Here is a 10494-nt window from a genome sequence, read left to right as displayed (position 1 = left end):
TAACTTTCTTATATAGAAGCTTAAGTGGCAAGTATTTAGGATATTTGCATGTCTAGCTTCCCTTGTACTTAGGCTTGGAAACCAAATGTATGTAGCTTACATTTAGAATTATGAGATAATGATGCAAAAAAATATATGCAGAAATGAATCTGTTTGGTGGAAGACAGTGCAATTATAGCAACAACAACCACCTTCCTGGGACAGCAATCACAGGAGTCCTGACAGTGACATTCGGAGTTGTTCTCGGTGCTTCCTGTGGCTTTGAATATTCAGTAATGGCAATAGTAGCATAAGACAGGGCAAATTTGTGGGGATCAATTTGGCTGCTGCTCTGGTTAGGTGGCCTTGAGTCTGGTTGTCCAACTCTTTTGGAATTTCTTTCAAAACATTCTTTTATCTTGAATCAGTCAATGTCAGTGTTTGTTGCTTTCAGTGAAGATCATGAACCAGAATGCAACCAACAAGCCTAAGAAAAAAAGGGTGGTGAGGGTAGGGAGAGAGCACATGAATACACACATGTTGAAAAATCTGGAACTTGTTAATTGGTCTAAAGGCAGAAAATTCTAGCAAATATTAAAGAATAGAACTTCGGTAGCCAATGGCATGTGGTATTCAAGCCATTAATTAAATCATCCCTTGGGGTCATCTATTGTAAAATAATTCAAAGCAAGACTGTGAAGGACCAGTGGCTGTTACAGCGGAGTACTAAGGGCAATTTGAAGAGTAAGAGAGATTTTTTTTTAGAAAGATTTTTTTTCCCTAAATGCATGGACATCTTGAAAAAGAGAAAGATTTGTTCGAATTACAATTCTTGACTTAAGGCACAGACTAAATAAGAGAATGTCTATGCTCATGTTTAAAGAAAAGACCATTGTCTTTTGCTGCACAGAGCTAAGATGCTGTAAGCTTAACATAAGTATGAGTCTGTGCATCACTAAATTATGTTGGGTGAATTCATTGCCTCAGACATTCTTAGATGAAAATTTGAACACTTGTTGGGCAAAAGTACCCATGATAATTGAAACTTAGATCTACAGAATATTCAGAGAAGCTTAAACCTCCTGAGCCTCCTTTGCCTTCTGAAAGCTGCCGCTCATTCCTTTTTATGAGGTTGTCCCTCTTGAGAGTTAGTTACCTGCAGGAGGAAGGCAGTTCTACGCATGCCCTATTCTATTAGTTTTCTGTAAACTGAGAAGAATTTAGATTCCAGCACACTTTAGGGGCACAATTACAAAGTCAAACCTGTCATATTTATATCCATATATGTGTGCACACACACACATACGGACACACAAAGAGTTGCAAGAAATTGCAAATTTATATAAGTAAAGATCTGATGGATATATGCAGGATTATTTTTTGAGGGTCTAGATCAGGGATGGCCTGTGGACAAAATCTGCTCAACTGTGTTTATAAAGATAATTTTATTGGAATACAATCCTGCTCGTTTGATTACATATTGTTTATGGCTGCTTTATCACTACAATGGCAGAGTTTAATTGTTGTAACAGAGACTGTTCTATATGCAAAGTCAAAAATATTTACTATCCAGACCTTTACGAAAGTCTGCTGCCCCCATTCTAGGCCTAGGAGGAAAGAACAAAGTTTTGAATCAGCCTAAATTTACTGATTTGGTTTGATCATACTGGCAGTTTCTGGAGCCTGTGTGTTGCTTGAGCTGGTAGAGTGTGTGGAAATTTTTACTTTTATTTTACATTAGACTCAAGAGTAACAAAGTCTACATTAAGTTAGGTGCCAGAAATTCCTTAGTATGATGCAGGAGAAAAAAAATCCCAATTTGAAGAAGTTAGAGATTTTGGAGTGGTTTAATATGGATGAAGCACTGATTTCCTTAATTTGTCACATCCTCCACTCCTATAAATATTTTATTTTTGGGGGAATATTTTATTTTCAGAGCCAAAAGAGGGCTGGTTACCATAAAATTCATTAGGACTATCTTGGACATCGTATGGTCATACATAGAGGTGTTTTGGTGTTATTGTTGCTGATTTACAGTGGTTAACTAACCATAGAATTTCTAACACTGAAAAAGATGGAGAATCTTTTAAGACCATACTTTATTTATATATAGCCCAAACTCTGGGTATCTGGAGAACAGAGACCCAGCTTGAACTCTTAGGACCTGAGTCTCTTTCCAAGTTCTTGGTCCCTGGGTTAAGAGAGATTAGGCCCCCAGGAGGAGGACCTCTCAGTAATGGCACAAGTGCACAGGATACATTTAACCAGAATAACTGTGCACTGTGGAAAGAGAATGCCCTCATGAATCAGGAATGATTGGATAATAACCTGAACAAACACTGGTTTTAGGGGAATAATTATGCTGATGAGCCACAGGAAAGGGTTAAGACTTAAGGAGGTTCGGTGATAAATGGAATTCTGACCCCAATAGGCCCAGATGAATCCATCTGTATTCATTAGGATTATATATGCCTGGGAGTAATAGATAATCCAACTAATGTTGTTTAAATAAGCAAACGTTCATGTTGCACCTACACCAAGAAGTGTGGGTGTAAGCATCTGTCAATGAGTTCTGTGGCGTCAGAGGCTGTGGCTCTGTTCCTCTTTGCCATTTCCTCATGTTAAAGGATGGTCACTGCAATTCCTGCTTCTACATTCATGTTTAAGGAGGAGTCAAGGTAATCAAAAAAGGTTAACTCTGCTGCTTATTTCCCTTTTAAAAGCAATTGCTTTTCCAAGAAATAACGTAATTCTGACCCATTCTACTAAGGTATCATTGCTAGCATTGTGTTGTCTGTGTCCATCTGATAATAAGAAAGTATAGGAAAAACAGAGAAGGTTTGTCATGATGCACTCACCTGGGCTGGACACATTGCTCCACTGGATTAAAGTGAGAATGATAGCAAAGATGAAGTGGGGAATGAATGTTAAGGTGTGAACCAAAAAGTTCTGCTATATCATCTCATATTTGTTTTACCAGATCTTGAGTGTGTGATTGGCATACATATATTTAGTAACACCCATTTACCCCTCTGAATCATAGAATATAGGTTACTATGGTAGGAAAAGTCAGATGGAAGGGGAGGGGGCTCCTCTTTCCTAGCAAGATAATAACTTGAAAGCAATACCCTCTCTCCAGGGAAAATCAATACCATTATTGAAGACTTTAAAGAACTCCAAGAAGCTCACCAAGCACTGCGCTTTCTTCTTAATGATAGAAGGTATAAGATACTATGTCTTTTCAAAAGGATCTAAGACATGTCTCAGACCACTGGCCCTTCACATTTAACTGATATAGTAGACTTCTAAATTTTCAGTTTATTTTCCCCCCTCTCTAGAGCTCATTTGTTCTATCAAAGCTTCCAACACAGTCATCTCTTATTGCTTTTGTGGCCTTTTAGCACTGCGTTGTTGGTACAGAGTGGAGCCTTATACAGTTTTGTGAAATGTCCAGATGCTCCATATCTTCTCAAGCAATATTGTGATAGAGTGTGTGTGAAAGAATTAATATAGATGAGAAACATGGTTGTAAATGTATATGCTACGAATTAATTCAGTGACTTTAACTGTTTTTTAGTTTCGAGAGCCTGATGAATCACAGTCTCTGTGGGTATATGAATGTGTGTATGTGTGTGCAAAGACAACCCCAGTATAGGAACGGATTTATTTCTAACAGATCATTTATAAATTGGTTATTTGGGATTTGGATTGTTCATAAAGAAAAACATATTGTATTCTTAATTAGGTTGGTTACTAAGCCAACCCACAAGGGCCAACTTAATCCTACTAGACTTTAGAATAGGTAGAGTATGATAACATGATGTGGATTTTAGGTCCTGTGAAAAGACAGCCATGAAATGCAATAGGAGATAAAAGAAGAGACTTCTCTTGTCTTTAGGATTTAAAAACAAATTAGCTTTTCTATTCTACTTATTGATCTTTTTGCACTACTATTTCCTTTCCTAAAATTAATTTGCTAACCTAGTTATTGAAGTGTAGCACTGACCCAACTTCACTACAAGATCTAAAGGGATCCGCATTCCAAAATTATCTACCTTTTTAAAATTAATTTACACTAATATTTATACCGCTGGGTATGCATGTAAATGTGGGAAGGCTTTAAATTCGGATTGCTAAAACACGACATTGGCAGGCTGACTCTGCCTACAGGTCTGCTCCCAAGGTTGGGTCATCAAGACTGTTCTACTTTCTGGAACTCTTTCTTTTATCCATTTCTCAATACTCAGATCCCTCAGAAAAAGGTTAAGGTTTTCCTGGGGGTTCATTTGGTGGCACAGTTTGGCTTTTGAGGATGGAGAGAGTGGGTAAAGGTTGATGATTACATTTTGAGATTATCTGTAAATTGAGTTTTAGTTAAATTGAGGCCTATAATATAAACATCTTCTTCTTCTTAAGCATAATGTTATCAGAGAGTTTGATTAGTTTTATTCAGGAACCCTTGCCACACTAGGGGTCAAAAAAAGAGTATTGGAGACCATTGCTAGGGAAGAAGTAGGAAAAGGATAGAGAGCTGTTGACAGGGCAGGGCTCTAGGTCTTTCTCCCCCATCACAACTCGTCCCCACACTCAGCACACCAGATACAGTCAGGCCCTGAAATCAGCACTTTACTGCTTCTATGTATTCATTTTCATCTCAGACTTTATTTGAAGAAAGGGTTCCCTTGTTCAAAGACTTTTGAGAAGCACTAGAGAAGATAATGTTTAATATCCATTCTAAATCTGAAATTCAATGGCTTGGTACTTAACATACCACCAATTATAAAATCCTGCCAATTTTTAAAAATACATGAGTTATTTTGTTTGTACTAATTTTTTTTTTTATAAATTTGAGAGACATTAAATAAATTGTATTTGAAGTTTGATTATAAGTAAAATTTTGAAAGTTAATAATAGGTAAATACCCTAAATTTTAGGGCAAAGAAAGTTTGTTTTGTTTTTCTTCCAAGACTTGATATTTTACAATAGCATTGAATTCGTACTCTACCATTTCTGAGCTATGTAAACTGAATAACTGTCTTGAAGTCCTTATTCTTTAATTTCCGCATTTGTAAAATGGAGATAATCAATGTATCTACTTAGTGGTTATGAAAAAATGGTAAGCCATTTAAAAGCTTTACGAGAGTGACTGGAGTCTAATCAGCACACAGTATAAACATGCTGAAATCATCAACTCTGTATTACTTGTTTTAACACTGAAAATGTGAGTAAATAATTTATAAAACCACAAAAAGAAAGAAAGAAAAAAAATGAGGACATCTAGAATAGTTTAAAGTCAAAATGCAAAAAAGGCAAACAGATGGGCAATATCCAGAAAGAAAATTTTGCTCAGTATTGCCCATCTGCTACTCTTTGCCTGCATGTTTTGCTGTAATATAAATTTTCAAACAGCCAAGCAGTATAATCCTCAATCTAGATTAATTTGTATTTGCACCTCATTGTCTGCTGGCAAGGGAATGGTTAGATTCAGATTTGATGATATAGCCACATAGTCCTCATGTTTATCTCATGAGAGGCGAAGTTATACAAAAGATTAAAATTAGTAGGAGGCAATTATTCTTCTTATTAATCAATTCCAGACACATTTGGCAGCTTTTCTCTTGAAACAAAAGTACAATTCAAATAAAGGTAGTAGCAACGCTTTTCAATAGTGTTATTTTAATTGAAAGCATTGAGCTCTCTTTGGTAGGCCATAACCTTCTTTGCCTAAGAAAGTGTTAAGATTAGTGTTTTTCATTTGGAAATTAGTTTTCTAAAAGCGTCATCATTATTCATCCTCTATTAATTTAAAGTATGCTTATTCATGGTAAAAATAAATAGAAGCTAATTTGATTCAGGAATTAGAGAATAACGCATTTTTCTCCTAATGGGAAAAAGTAAGCATTACCTTGTTTTCTTTTAATAAATCTTTGCTTATTTAGATCCAGATCAGATATCAGATGATGGTTGTTTAAAAGGTAAGGCTAAAATGAAGCTTCTATGTTAGCAAGCGATTATCGGTTTTCACAGAAACAATAATGGTAAGGGATTAAGTCTATAGATTGCTAGACCAAAGGATGATTTTTCTGTTTTAATTAGTCAATTCAAATACTTAGGAATGATTTTTAAAAAGAGCGATTTTTACTTACTTTTAATCTGGCAGTTTCCCAAAGGCTTTTTTTCTTTTTTCTCCTGGTTGATTCTTGGTATTTGTAGGGATAAGTATGCTCTGATGCAGTCAGGAGCAACTCCAGACTCTCAATATTTTATTACATCAACGTTGACATCTCACTTACATTACTAGTCGCTCAGGCGGAGGGTACTGGCTTCCCTGGAATACACTATTCCTCATGACAGTGGGGCCAAAGCATAGTGAAGCACACAGAATGACAAGTATCACATTTTTTTGTTTCACTGGCCAAAGTCCCACACAGTGGGGAGGTGCATTCGCCCATTGGTAGGGTCAATGAATATCTTTTGTGACCCTCATCGCAAATACAATTAAAAGAGGCTTTGTCTAAGCTCTGCAGGCCTGCATCTGAAATGTGCTAGGAGAGAGAATTTTTAGTTCCGTTAAGTTGGTCATTTCTTTACTGTGGGAACAGGGAGAAAAGATCAAAAATAAGTAAAAAAAAAAAAAAAAAAATTAAAATTAACCTTTTATCCTGAGTATCACCTCTAGCCATCCTCTAAATTACTCCATTTAGAATGTTTTGAGAATGTGTGTCCTGACAAGGACAGTGTGCTTGAATTTTGTAAGGGCATTTTGCTCACTATCTGAAAATTAAGAGTCTGTCAAATCATTTTCTTTCTCAGTATCTCTTTTGATGTAAGTGTTCTTTCAGTTGAAAATTTCTGTAGTACTGCATTAGTTCTAATGAATCTACAAGCACTTTGTCATTCTTTACACATTCCCTTTTAGAATTTTTGCCTTCGTGTAGATCAGGGAAACATTATGATCTATTAAATTATAATATGATGTAAGGCAAAATAGGTTGGTAGAATATTTGGATTCAAAAGAACATTATTTGACATTTAATGATATAAATTTCAACCCTGTTTTTCTCCTTCAGAAGAGTGCTGATTCGGGGAACATTCTATATTCTTAAAACTCTAAGTTAAGGTTAATGATGCATTTTATATTTCATATAAGGACTTTAAGTTTATCTGCTGCAGAAGTTATATTAAAAAATTTGAAAGGAACGAATTTCCTTAAAAGTAGTAGAAACTGTTTTAAAGTATACTTCATATTAATAACTGAGTTAATTGTTCCATGAACATTTTTTATCTCTTCTATAGTAGACTTCGTCTAATGATACATTTAAATCTTCACCTTCTCGTCTATTCTCTGTAAGAAGGGCTAGGCCCTTCTCCTCTTGCTGGCTTTTGTTCCTATGTGAGGGACATCGATTACCACTCCTGCCTCTCTACTCCATGGGGGAAGGGGTGAATATCTGATCGATAAATTGAGGAGGAGGAACTGGGCACATGAAACTAAGGCTTTTCTGTTTTGGGTATTCGCCTGCCTGCTCAAGTTCTCCAACCCATTAGTAAGTTTTATTTTGGTGAGCTCTGCAGAAATGCTGGTTCTTGTAGTTCCCCAGAATTGACTGCAAGTAAGAGGATAAGTAAGTGTCTGATGCTGGGGTTGGGGATTGAGAAGTCTTTCTGGCTATGCAATTATGCTACATTCTCCAACAGTACTATCATATACAGTAAATCCTCATTTAATGTCTATAGGTTCTTAAAAATGAGGTATAGCAAAACTAATTTTATCATAGGTTAATTGATATAAACAGAGTTAATTTAAGTTCCTATGGAATCTCATCAACGTTATAGTGATTTTCGATATTTCCTCTGCCTAACTTCTTTATCTTTAAATGATTATGAACTCAGGAAAGGAAAAAGTTGCTTTTCTTTAAACTCTAGCCATCTATTCTTCTAATTTATCACCCCCCTCCCACACACCTTGCTCACTGCTACAGATTAAACACATTTCAACACCTTGTTATTCTATTCAGCTTTCCAGTTTTTCATATCAGATTGAATTGGAACTTTTGGGAGTGAGGCTTGGCATCTGTATTTCCAGAAAATGACATATATTTTTTTAATGTGCTCTCAGGTTAATGAAGATATTGACTCATATCAGTTATATTTATTGTACATATTCTTCAACTGTCATTTTATATTTTTGTTTTACAATTTTTGAGATAATAAAGATTTGAAATTTACTAATAAAGGCTAGTCATCTTTTACTTTTATTCTGTTTCTGTCATCCTTTATTCTAAATAGATTATTTAAAAATCGCTGCAAAAAATGATCCATGAATGTATATTGTTTTTTAATAACCTTAAATTGTATAGAAACATATTTACTAAGACATAAAAATTCTTCATTTATAACAGTTGCATCTTTCTGTGTAACCATCAGGAACAATTTAGTACATGTAGATATAGTTTTATATTCCTAATTTGAATGTAAAAATACATGTTGCTTAGTAACCTTTTAAATTAAATATATCTTGCTGAAATTTTCATGCCTGGAGCTCTACCTTCTTTTGATAATAGTATAGGATTCAATAGAATTCAATGAAAAAGGGAGATCATAATTTATCTAATATTCCCAAATGGGTATTTATCTATTTATAATATAATGGATAATTTATCTATATTCCCAGTGGATAGCCTTTAGGTTTCCAATTATTTACCATTGCAAACACTCCTGGAACTATCATCCTGTACTCATATCTTTTTGTGCACTTATGCAAGAACAGACTTTCTAATTGGGTGTATGCCCTCCTAAAAACCTTACATTCTTCAAAACAGAGCAATTAAGATAACAGAACATAAAATAGTGCTGTGGCAGACCACTCAATATATATGCACCTTTTAAATAGAATACCAAAAAATAAAAATTGATATTTGGGGACATCATGTGGAATTCCCACTCAAGAGAGCACTATATGTCTGCAGGCTGTCACAGTGGAGATTTAAGATCTACAAAATCACTAAATGGCAATGCTGGTAAGAGTAGAAGACGAAGGTGAGCATAGGTTCAGGGCAACCTACTCTAAGATGAGAACAACATAAGACTGAGGATAAGTCATTATGGGAGAAGCCTGGGTGCAGGTGCTGATTTTAATTTTTCTAAAATAGAGTTGAATGGACTCCTGATACTGTATCAGTTCAGCTGTGTTTTTTTTTTTCTTTTCTGATTAAAGTTGTATTTTTATTCATGTTTCCCTGCTTCATTTGCCTAGAAGAAATAAAGTATAAACACATACAACTTCTGTGATATCTGTATCCACTCTCATGAATCAAATCTGAGTAACTCGCATTAGAGAAACAGCTGAGGTAAAACAGACAGTGTTTATAAAACATGTAAGTGAAATAATTAGGTCAAGGCAACACATATTTTAAATGTGTAAATTCTGTCAAATTCCAAAAATGCATGATAATAACCAAAGACTACAGAGTATGACAATGTCTGTTTTCCTATATTTTCACCAGCACTTGGTAGGATTAACCTTTAAATTTTTTGATTAATTTGTTTCTTTTTAAATTTATTTCTAGGCAGAATTTTTAAAAAACTAGTATGAATAAGTTCTCATTTTCTAATTGATTGTTTTCGTATTAACCCCAAATATTGTTTTAAAAAATATTTTTATAGTAATTTTGTATTCATATTCATTGCTGTACTCATCTGTTACTTTTTAAAATAAATTGTCATTTTTCACATTTAATCATTAAGTTTATTTGTAATTTTATGTACGGTGTTTAGTGAAATGCTAAAAAATTTTTTTTTTAAATGCTTAGCTAATTGTCTGAGTCTTTATAGTTGAATATTCCTTTCCTTTTCCATTAATGTATGGTACAAATTAGCATATATCAAATTATTTTGTATACTTACATTTGTTTCTAGGACAGCTATGTCTTATTATTCCCTTTACATCTATTCCTCAACTGCATAGAGAAATCTATTTTCTTGACTTGAGTGGTCTGTTCATGGGATGACTGTTCATGGGATAACATGCCTTCATGGGATAACACTGTTCATGGGATAACATGCCTTCAGAAGAACTAGAAATAACCAACTGGACATCTCCAATGGCAATACGTCAATATATTTAACTCACACCTGGCAGTCTTTCTGTATTTTCTATCTCAGTTATTAATACTGCCAGACAGCCAGTTGCTCCAACCTGAAACTTTAGAATAATCCTTAAATCCTCGTATCCGGTTGGTTAGCAAGTCTTGTTAATTCACTCTCTCAAACATCTTCCAAATATTTTCTCTGTTCCCTACTGACCTTGCATTCCTTTGAGTCCTGTGCTGTGTCGCAGTTTAAGTATCACCTCCTCAGATAGAATTTCCTGACACCCTATTTAAAGAGCTGTCACCTTAAAATTACTGTTATGTCACTTGCTCATTTCCTTTATAAATGTTATAACAATTTGTAATACTCACTTAAAACTTTATTACTTTATTATTTGTTTCTTCACTGAAATATAAGTGCTAT

The sequence above is a fragment of the Pteropus vampyrus genome, unplaced genomic scaffold (genome assembly GCF_000151845.1).
Source record: "Pteropus vampyrus isolate Shadow unplaced genomic scaffold, Pvam_2.0 Scaffold43, whole genome shotgun sequence".
Taxonomy (NCBI): domain Eukaryota; kingdom Metazoa; phylum Chordata; class Mammalia; order Chiroptera; family Pteropodidae; genus Pteropus; species Pteropus vampyrus.
Note: the sequence above shows the minus strand (reverse complement) of the source record.